This window comes from Panthera pardus, unplaced genomic scaffold (assembly GCF_024362965.1).
Source record: "Panthera pardus isolate Hobbes unplaced genomic scaffold, ASM2436296v1 HiC_scaffold_26, whole genome shotgun sequence".
NCBI classification, from domain to species: domain Eukaryota; kingdom Metazoa; phylum Chordata; class Mammalia; order Carnivora; family Felidae; genus Panthera; species Panthera pardus.
The window spans coordinates 19,486,876-19,498,232 of record NW_026526832.1 but is presented as its reverse complement, the minus strand read 5'-3'; the positions used below and the strand labels follow the sequence as shown (position 1 = coordinate 19,498,232).

The following is an 11,357-nucleotide window of genomic DNA, read 5'->3' as shown; positions in this document are numbered from 1 at the left end:
GCTCCAGGCCATCAGTGGAGAGGCTGCTGTGGAGCTTGAACTCAGAAACCGTGAGATCATGACCTGAGCTGAGATCAAGAGTCAGAGGCTAAACCGACTGAGCCACCCAGGAGCCCCTGTGTTGACATTTCTTAACTCTTATCATCTCCTCCCCCCTCTTTAGCCCTATAGGTTTATGGTCTTTTTATTTCTTTACTGTTAGTACAGTGGGGATTTGGAAGGGAAACGGATAAATGCACAATCTGTCACATTAACTGACACAGCTGTTCTTTAATCAAGTCTACAACATAAATATAGTTGAGGAAATGGATACTATTTTCTCATGAATATATCTAAAGTTTATCACTAGCCAACCTGAGAAAATATAGATGTTTAGCAGATAGGATCCCAGTAAGGATGTCCATGCAAGCCATTTGATTTTTGACTCCCAGAGGGGACACCCTAAAAAGAGTTGCCTCGCGGTTTCCGGTCTGTCAGCCAGAATTTCCAACAGCTGCCTAGGCTATGGGCCAGAGTTCATGAGAGTCTGGCAAACCAACAGTTTTATACGGGCCTGTGGGAGCTGGGGCAGCCCCCTAGCAGTGGTAAGCTGGTGACTCAGCAAAGGAGTTGTAGGTCTGCGTGTATCTATCAGTAGAGTCCCAGGAATCACACTTAAAATCAAGACCCAGAAATGCCTTTTCATTACTTATGTCATAATCATCCCCTCACATAAACGCGTAAAACTTGTGTTGAAATAGCACTGACTCCCAAAGGAAACATTCCTGTTCTCTCTCATTTCTATGGCACTGTGATCTTCGGTCTCAAGCAGTCTTTGAAAAAGGCAGTAATATTTGGGATGAGCACTGGGTGAAATATGGAAACCAATTTGACAATAAATTTCATATATTGAAAAAAAAAAAAAAGAAAAAAAAAGAAAGAGGCAGTAATACTCAAATCTTCCACATCAAGATCACATCAAGTTCCACAAAAACGCCAGAGTCTCAGGAAGCAGCTGGGCTGTTGTTTCCCCCTTCTTTAGATGCCCCACAGAAAAACTGAAGCACACTGGGTGGTGGCTTTTAAACCTTTGGATCCCCCAGATGTCAATTGCAGGTTGTAACATGCTCTACTCGCATCTTCCTCTGTCACTGTTCATCTTTGCCAGCTGACCCTGAAAATTGAGCTTTTACTCTGTAATACTATAAAACTGTGATCTTGTATCTCACTCCAGCACACCACCAATACACAGAAAGAGAGACAGACATACAGACAGAATTGGGTGCCTTTGTGTTTCTGTGGAAACTCCAGGTCATGTAAACCAGGGCTTTCTTTCTTAGTGTCCTTATTGATGGTACGTGACAGGTAGGGCTCCCTAAATGCCTCCCCTTCTTCAGGGGGTTTGGAATGGAAACTGTGTTGAGGACAAGCGATTTTTCAGTATGTCGAGGGACCCCTGTAGGGCAAGGACACCCCAGCAGCTGAGGGCTTCTGTCTTGCTCACATGCCTCTCCCTGGGGCTGGTGTTCCCAGGGTTCTTATTCCTTGGAGTCCATGTGTCCATCGCCCTATTGCTAGAGACAGATTCATTTTCATCAAAGGAAATAAGCTTGACAAAATGGTCATTGAAGGCAATGTCAGCCCCAGCGCCAAAAGTGGAAGAGTGGGAAGGACGCCTGGGTGGCTCAGTCAGTTAAGCATCCCACTTTGGCTCAGGTCTTGATCTCGCCGTCTGTGAGTTTGAGCGCAGCGTTGGGCTCTGTGCTGACAGCTCAGAGCCTGGAGCCTGCTTCGGATTCTGTGTCTCCCTCTCTTTCTGCCCCTCCTCCACTCATGCTCTGTCTCTCTCTCTCAAAAATAAATACACATTAAAAATTTTTGAAAACCACATTAAATAAAGGTGGAAGACTGGGTGTCACCGTTAAAGCTGCAGGAAACTGGTCCTTAGTGTAGCCCAGGATGCACTTGAGAGGGCCCTCTGATGCCTGCTTCACCATCTTTTTGATGTTGTCCTATTTGGCAGCTTTCTTCAAATGGTAGGTCAAGTCCATGACCAACACATTATGGGTGGGGATACGGAAAGTCATGCCAGTGAATTTCCCGTTCAGCTCAGGGATGATCTTGCTCACAGTCTTGGCAATACCAGTAGAAGCAGGGATGATGTTCTGGCTGGCTTCTTAGCCATCATGACATAGCTTCTCAGAGAGGCCATTTATGGTTTTCTGGGTGGCTGTAGCGACATGTACTGTGGTCATGATTCCCTCCGCGATGCCAAAGTTGTTACGGACGACCTTGGCCAGGGGCTCAAGCGGTTAGTGGTGCAAGAGGCGTTGCTGACTATCTTGAGAAAGTTGTCATACCTCTTTCTCTTGGTTCAAGTCCATCACAAATATGGGGGCATCAGCAGAAGAGGCAGAGATGATGACCCTTTTGACTCCACCCTCCAAATGAGCCCCAGCCTTCTCCAGAGTAGTGAAGATACCAGTGGGTTGCACAATAAATTCAGCACCAACCTCACTCCGTTGGATGTTAGTGAGATCTTACTCCAGGGAGACTGAGATAGGCTTTCCATCAATGACAAGTTTCTCATTCTCAGTCCGGACTGTGCCATTGAACTTTCCATGGGTGGAATCATACTGGACCAAGTAGACCATGTAGTTGAGGTCAACGAAGCTGTTATTGGTAGAGACAATATTTACTTTGCCAGAGTTAATAGCAGTCTTGGTGACCAGACACCCAACAGAGTCAAAGTCATTTACTTGGGCCTTCACCATCATGTCTCAGGGACACAGCTGTTGTCAAACAGGGAGGGGCAGAGAGCCAAAAGGAGCCAGGACTTTCTTGAACAGAAGTTAAAGGAAATCTTGTAAAGCAAGGAGGCAGATGGTTGGTTGCTACTCTTAGGCACTACTGTCTTATTCTTGCTAATGAAACGCTGATTTTGTGAAGTATGGTCTGGCAACAGACTCAGAAATGAGGAAGGTGTCACCCAGCACCACTGCCAGAGTCTCAGACAAAAAATATAAACACACCCAGTTAAAACTGAATTTTAGACAAACAAGGAATTTGCAGCCCTATTCACCACCTCCTTCTGAGGATGAACTGTGATTGGTTAAGACAAACATGGTAATTCCTTCTCCCCTTGCTAGGGATTGGTTTGGAGGTGGGCATATAGCACACTTCCGACCGATTGCATCTGGGGAAGAAATCTTCTGGGGGCTTCTGGGAAAGATTTTCCTCCCTGATTAAAAACAGGAGAGCTGGGGGTGCCTGGGTGGCTCGGTCAGTTAAGCGCTTGACTTCAGCTTCAGGTCATGATCTCACGCTCTGTGAGTTCGAGCCCCACGTCGGGCTCTGTGCTGACAGCTCGGAGCCTGGAGCCTGCTTCAGATTCTGTGTCTCCCTCTCTCTCTCTGCCCCTCCCCTGCTCATGTTCTGTCTCTCTCTGTCTCAAAAATAAATAAAAACATTAAAAAAAATTTTTTTTTTTTTTTAAACAGGAGAGCCAGCCTGTGAGCAAGGGAGAGAAAGCACGAGAGCAAGCAATGCGGAAAGTTCTTCATGCTTCGTGCCTTCAGTAAGCTCATGTGAGGATATGGTGCTGGGACCGGCAACAGTCACTTTGTCACCATGAAGAAAAAGTCATGAGGAAATCAGAGAGACCGAGCCAGAACTCTGCCATTGTTGAACTTCTGAATGAGGCAGCTCTGGAATTCTCTTTGCCAGACTTCTTGTTTTGTGAAAAAATGAATGTCCTCGCTGTTTACGCCTCTTTTAGTTGGGCACTCTGTTTATGCTGCTGGAAGCCTCCCAAACGATTCACCCGAAGGTATTTTGAGTCTCGCTCGGTGTTAAAATGGCTGTGGTTCACAGGCCCAATCTCCTGTCCAGATCAGCAAAACTATCTTGTTATACCATCTCCTGGCCTAGTAGTATCGCGTGGATCTTTCTCAACTTCTCACAAAAGAATCACCGAAACCCTCCCACGGACTTTGGAGGTGGGCAGGGGACTGCTTCTTGCTTCTTAGGATGGAATAACTATGAACAGTTCTCTGTGTCCTCAATGTCACTGACCGCTTCAGAGATCTGAACTGGCTGCATGGGGAGTGCTAGCCAAGCAGGCCAATTTTATGGGAAAGATGGACGCTGTTTCCCAACTGTGGGTATAAGATAAGTAACGTTTAGCCCAGAAGAAGTTGAGGCTCAGCATCAGTGGCGTTTGTGCTACTACTTTCTTTTTTTTTTAAGTTTGTTTGTTTGTTTGTTTGTTTTGAGACAGGCACACGGGGCGCATGCCTGGCGAAAGCAAGTGGGGGAGGGGCAGAGAGCGAGGGAGAGAGAGAGAACCCCAAGTAGGCTCCGCCCCGTCAGCACAGAGCCCTACGATCTCACAAACTGTGAGATCATGATCTGAGCTGAAATCAACAGCTGGACGCTTAACCAACTGAGCCACCCAGGCACCCCACTTTTAATAATACCCACTATTGGTTGGTTCTGCTTCCAAACATTCTAAAATTAATACAGTTTATCAAATGTTTGGTGGCCACAGTTTGTATATGTGGCAAACATTTTTACTTTTTAGAATTTTGAGGTGTGCCTGTGTGGCTCAGTCGGTTAAGTGTCCAACTCTTGACTTCTGTCAGGTCATGATCTCATGGTTTGTGGGTTCAAGCCCCACATTGGGCTCTGTGCTGACAGCAAGGCCTGCTTGAGATTCTCTGTCCCCCTCTCTCTCTTCCCTTCCCCCACTCATGTGCACACACGCTGTCTCACTCTCTCTCTCTTTCAAAAATAAACATTAAAAAAAAGTTTTCGAATAGATTATAGATGCATGTGGCATATGTAGAACTCAGACCAATAAGGTCCCCATCCATCCTCGTCTCCTTTTTCCCTTCTCTAGAAGCAACCATTGTTACCAGTTTCTTGTGTACCTTTCCAGACTTTTGTATACATGGACAAATATATAAATATGTACAGCTCTTTTAAAGTACAAATGATAGAACATAATGCACATTAATTATATCTTGAAGATTCCCCAACATTATTAGTCTTTACACTACCTTACTTTGTTCAAGAACTACATAGTATTCTAATGTATGCATGTGCCGTAATATATTAGGTATCTCCAACTGACAGACACTTTAGTGGACATTTGTCATGTTTTCTGGTTTGCCAACTCCTTTGGAATACTTTTCTTATTTATTTATTTATTTATTTATTTATTTATTTGAGAGAGAGAGACAGAGTATGATCCGGGAGGGGTAGAAAGAGAGGGAGACACAGAATCCAAGGCAGACTCCAGGCTCTGTGCTGTCACCACAGAGCTTGACGTGGGGCTCGAACTTGTGAACCATGAGATCGTGACCTGAGCCGAAGTCGGATGCTCAACCAACTGAGCCACCCAGGCGCCCCTGGAATACTTTTCATGTTTGTGGAAGTACACATTCTGCAGTCTCTGAAACTCCACCAACCAGTTGCACCCAGGCCAATCTCCAAATCAGAAGTGGACCCCAGGAGGAAACGGGCTTTGTGCAGGACACCTATTATGCTGGCAAGGGTGCGTCACAGCCTTATGGCCTTGGGGGCAGCATGGGTTACAAAATGAGTTCCTGATGCAAAAGAGACATTAGTGGTGCAGGTCTGAGCGACAGGTGCAATTGCAGTCAAGTTCTTGGGGGCATTGCAAATACAGCATCTAGTTTTTGGTGGCAGCAGAATGTTCTGGGCCTTTTGTTCACCAGGCTATTTATATATGTGGTTTGTGGCTTTAATTCTAGAAGATTGTCATCAAGCCTCTTCTCTAGCCCTCTCAACGGTTTTCTTTATAACAAATGACTTTCTGCTCATCAGCCAGAGTCACTTCTGCTTCTCACTTCTAATTTGTTGTTTTTATCATCTAATTTGTTATTTATATTATTTGTCCATATACATCTTTGTACCTGTGTGCAAGTAAACCTGTGGCATAAAGTCCTAAAAATGGAAATGCTCTGGAAAAGCATATTTGCAAAAGATATGTCTGATAAAGGAATATTATCCAAAGCATACAAAGAACTCTCTTTTTTTAATGTTTGTTTATTTATTTTTGAGAGAGAGAGAGAGAGACATAGAGCATGAGTGGGGGAGGGGCAGAGAGAGAGGGAGACACAGAATCCGAAGCGGGCTCCAGGCTCTGAGCTGCCAGCACAGAGCCCAGTGCCGGGCTCAAACTCACGGAACTGTGAGATCATGACCTGAGCAGAAGTCAGAGGCTTAATCGACTGAGCCACCCAGGTGCCCCAGAAATGCAAATTAAAACGAGATAACACCACACACCTATTAGAGTGACCCAAGTCCAAAAAACTGGCAATACAAAAGCTGAAGAGGATGTAGAGAGTAACAGTAACTCTCACGCCTGGCTGGTCAGGTTGCAAAATGGGACAGCCACCTTGGAAGAGAGTTCGGCAGTTTCTTACACAACTAAACATACAGTCTAGCAAACATGCTCCTTGGTATTTAACCAAATGGGCTGAAAACTTAGGTTCACTCAAAAACCTGTGCACGGATGTTTATAGCAGCTCTAATCATAATTGCCAAAATTGGAAGCACCAAGCTATCCTTCAGTAGGAGAATATATAAGCAAACTATGGCCCATCCATACAATGTAGTATCACTTGGCGATACAAAGAAATGAACTACCAAGCAGCAAAAAAGACAGAGAGGACTTTTTTTTTTAAGATTTTTAAAAATTTTTTTAAAAGTTTATTTATACATATATTTTTGAGAGAGAGAGAGTACAAATGGAGAGAGAGAGAGACAGAGAGAGGGAGAGAGAGAGAGAGAGAGAGAATCCCAAGCAGGGAGCCCTATGTAGGGCTTGAATGCACAAACTGTGAGATCATGACCTGAGCCGAAACTAAGAGTCCAGCATTTAACCGACTGGGCCACCCCAGGTGTCTCCCCCTCCCTTTTTTAAAGTAATCTCTACACCCAACATGGGGCTCCAACCTACAACCCCGAGATCAAGAGTCACGTACTCCACCCACAAGCCAGCCAGGCCCCCTGACGTGGCGGAACTTTAGAAAGTGTGTTGCTAAGTGAAAGAGGCCAATCTGAAAGGGCAATGTACTATAGGATTCCAACTGTATGACATTCCAGAAATGACAAAACTATGGAAGACAGTAGTAAGATCAGTGGTTGCCAGTTGTTCTGAGGGAGAGAGGGATGACAAGGTGGAACACAGGGGATCTTTAGGGCAGTAAAACGATCCTGTATTATACAGTAATGGTAGACACACGTCATTATACATTTGTCAAAACCCAGAGAATGTACAACACAAAGAGTTAACCCTAATATAAACTATGGACTTAATTAATAATAACGTATCAATATTGTTCATCAATTACATGTATTACACATTGTATTACACACTAATACAAGATGTAAACAATGGAGGAAATTGTGTGCTCAGGGAGAAGGGATATGTGGGAAATTTCTGTACTTTTCAATTTAGATTTGTAAATCTAACGCTGCTCTTCAAAATACCAAAAAAAAAAAAAAAAAAAAAAAATGGGGTGCCTGGGTAGTTCAGTTGGTTGAGCATCTGACTCTTGATTTCAGCTCAGGTCATGATCTCGTGGTTCGGTTCAAGAGATAGAGCCCTGAATTGTGTTCTGCGCTGACAGTGTGGAGGCTGCTTGGGATTCTCTCTCTCCCTCTCTCTGCCCTTCCCCCAGCTTGCACACATGCTCTGTCTCCCTGTCTCAAAATAAATAAATAAGCATTTTTTAAATACCAAAAAAAAAAAAAAGAACCCCAAAAAACCCCCAATGAAAACTTTCTTACACCCACTAGGATAAAAAAGATGGGCAATAAAACTTGGTTAGGATGTGGAGAAATAGGAGCTCTCATACATTGCTGGTGGGAATGTTCAATTTGCAGCCAGTTTGAAAAACAGTTTGGTAATCCCTTAAAAGTCTAAACATAGAGTTACCGTACGATCCAGCATTTCTACTTCTAGGTATATAACCAAGAGAAATGGAACCATATATCCACATAAAAACTATCCAAAGACAGGGGCGCCTGGGTGGCTCAGTCAGTTAAGCGTCCGACTTCAGCTCAGGTCACCATCTCTCGGACTCGGTCCGTGAGTTCGGGCCCCGCGTCGGGCTCTGGGCTGATGGCTCAGAGCCTGGAGCCTGCTTCCTATTCTGTGTCTCCCTCTCTCTCTGCCCCTCCCCTGTTCATGCTCTGTCTCTCTCTGTCTCAAAAATAAATAAACGTTAAAAATTAAAAAAAAAAAAAACTATCCAAAGACAGAGAGGAGCCCACTCTAAGCACCGTCTGTGCTTTGGATTTTGAGGTTCCCTTGCAGAAAATTCATACAGAGCATGGCTTCTTGGGATTGCCTGTCAGAGTCAAATGATAAATATCCACGAAGGAGATTGCATGGAAAGTCACTCACATCCAGTACTTACAGCACCCAAGAAAAGCTGTTTCTATGCTGTTGCCATCCAGGACAATCAATCTATAAATGTAATGCAATCCCAACCAAATTTTAAGAGAATTTTAAAATTGGAATTCAAGAATTCTGATTCTTTTCTGGAAGAGAAAATGTTCGATAACAGCCCTCAAAATCTGAACAAGATTATTAAGTAGGAATTCACTCTATATAGATGAAAATATAAACATAAAACTATATAAAGCTATATGAATATAACCCAAGCAGATTTAATAACATACAATAAAGGGATAATTATAAATCAGTGGGATAGAATAAAGTGCAAACAGATCCATATATCTGCACAAATGAAGCTTACATAGAGGCAACATGTAAAATCAATGAAGAAAGGGTGGCATTTTCAATAAATCATGTGAGATAATTGGCTATCTACTGAGGAAAAATAACATTAGATTGACCCTCCTCCCCCATCACATCAAACACAGCTGGTACAAATAATTAAATATTTAGAGGGCCAAAAGTTAAAATACTTTAAAGGTTTTAAAACTATAGTTTAAATAATATTGGGGTGGAAAATGTCTGCCTAAACAAGATACAAAATCCAAAAACCATAAAAAACTGAGAGATTTGTAGGTGTGCCTGGCTAGCTCAGTCAGTACAGCATGTGACTCTTGATGTCAGGGTTGTGAGTTTGAGCCGCCTGTTGGGTGTGGAGCCTATTTAAAAAAAAAAAAAAAAAAAAGGCAGAGAGATTTGTTCTCAAAATTTAAAACTTCCGTTAAAAGAAATACTATAACAAAAGTTATAAGAAAAGGAAAAGTGGGGGGGGGGATTGTTGCATGGAATTAGTACCCAGAATATATACAGAATTCTGACAATTATTTAAATCAACAAAGGAAATGACCAGGAAACTCACAGAAAAATCCAAACCAAAAAAGAAGGAGGTAGAGAAGGAAAAAAAAAGAAGGAGGAGAAGAGGAGGAGGGGGAGGGGGAAGGGAGGGGGCGGAGAAGGAGGAGGGAGAGAAGAAAAGAAAAGGTGCTCAAATTCAATAGTAATCAAGCAAAGTAAATAAAATGAGGTGGGGTGTTTTTTTCCGCCATCAGCTTGTTCAACACTTAACCAACTGAGCCACTCAGGTGCCCCAGATTGTTCAACACTTAAAAGATTGCTTGTCTAATTGCTCTGTAATGCTTTAGTTGCAATATGATTCTAAAATGGTTTATAATTGCCAGTATGATTTTATTTTTAATACAGGTTTATTTAGAAGTGTTATTTAAACTTCCAGATGTATAGGGATTTAAAAAATATTTTAGTATTGGGAATACATGAATTGTTCAAAATGAAAACGTATAAAAAGTGTAGAGAGATGAGACACAAGCTGCCCGCCGCCAACCTGTCTCCTTGTCATCTCATCCCCTCTCAACAGACAGGGAGACTCCCCTCTTCATTGGTGTAAGCTTCTTTTGTGCCCCTTCCAGAGGAAGTTTGTGCATATACAAACAAGTATGAATGTATTCTTTTCCACATCATTTTACTACAGTGACCTATATTATTCTGCACCTTGCTTTTCTTCTTAATATGTGAGAAGGGAGAGCTATGTCAATGACCATCATATGATATTTAAAATTTTTTACTGAAAAATATACATAGAACATATAAGACATACTTTAATGGATGTTTAAAGTGATCCTTTGTGGGTGCCTGGGTAGCTCAGCGGTTTAATATCTGACTTGGGCTCAGGTCATGATTTCATGGTTCGTGAGTTCAAGTCCCGTGTCGGGTGAGCTCAAGCCCCGCTTTGGGTGAGCCCTCCTTCTCTCTCTCTTTCTCTCTTTCTGCCCTTCGCTCGCTTGCACCCTCTCTTTCTCTCAAAAAATAAAATAAATAAAAATAAAGTGATCCTTTGTGGGGCACCTGGGTGGCTCAGTTGGTTGTGCGACCGACTTTGGCTCTGGTCATGATCTCCCAGTTCATGAGTGCCAGCTCCAAATCAGGCTCGCTACTCTCAGGATGGAGCCTGCTTCGGATCCTCTGTCCCCCTCTCTCTGTGTCCCTCCCCCACTCTCTCTCTCTCTCTCTCTCTTAAAAATAAATAAAACATTAAAAAAAATAATGGAAGGGTGCCTGGGTCAGTTAAGCGCCCAACTCTTGGTTTGGGCTCAGGTCATGATCTCGCAGCTCACGGGTTCAAGTCCCACATCAGGCTCTGCACTGGCAGTGTGGAACCTGCTTGGAATTCTCTTTCCCTTGCCCTCTGCCCCTCCCCCACTTCCACTGTCTCTGTCTCTCAAAATAAATATACTTAATGAAAATAAATAAGTCATGTGACCCTTTATGATATTCCCACTCAGTGTAGCACTAGCATATTGCAGGTGGCTGCAAGCCCCTTCCTGATCACATCATCTGCTCTCTTCCCTTGAGGTAATCTCTCTTCCTGGCTGTAGGGTTAATCATTTCTTTGCTTTAAAAAAAAAAAATGGTTTTACCACCTTTGTATGGGTTCATAAACAATAAAGCATATTTTTTTTCTGTTTTGAACTTTAACAAATGGAATTACGGTGTTTTCTTCCATGACCTGCTTTCTTTTGATCAACATTTTACTTGTTGATGTGTATGGTTGTGGTTAATTTTTTGTCATTGCTGCACAGCATTCCTGTAAGAACATAACACTAGTTTTTATGGACTTCGGGGTTGTCTCCAGTTTGAGGCCACTATGTTGCTAAGAAAGTTCTTGTACATCTCCTGGTTTAGGGCAACAATTCCCAAAGTGTGGTCCATGAACCCCTAGGAGTCTCTGGAATGTTATCAGGGAGTCATTAAAGTTACAACTATTTTCTTTTACGCTAACACTAAGATGCAATTTACTCTTTTCGCTCTGTGGACATTTGCACTGATGGTACAAAAACAATGATGGATAAAACTGTAGTCACTTAGCACA

General features: G+C 43.0%; 1 pseudogene; it reads right to left on the bottom strand.

The window, feature by feature from the left end:
- Positions 1-1,372: 1,372 nt before the first annotated feature.
- LOC109262550 (glyceraldehyde-3-phosphate dehydrogenase-like) lies at positions 1,373-2,753 on the bottom strand (annotated as a pseudogene).
- Positions 2,754-11,357: the final 8,604 nt, after the last annotated feature.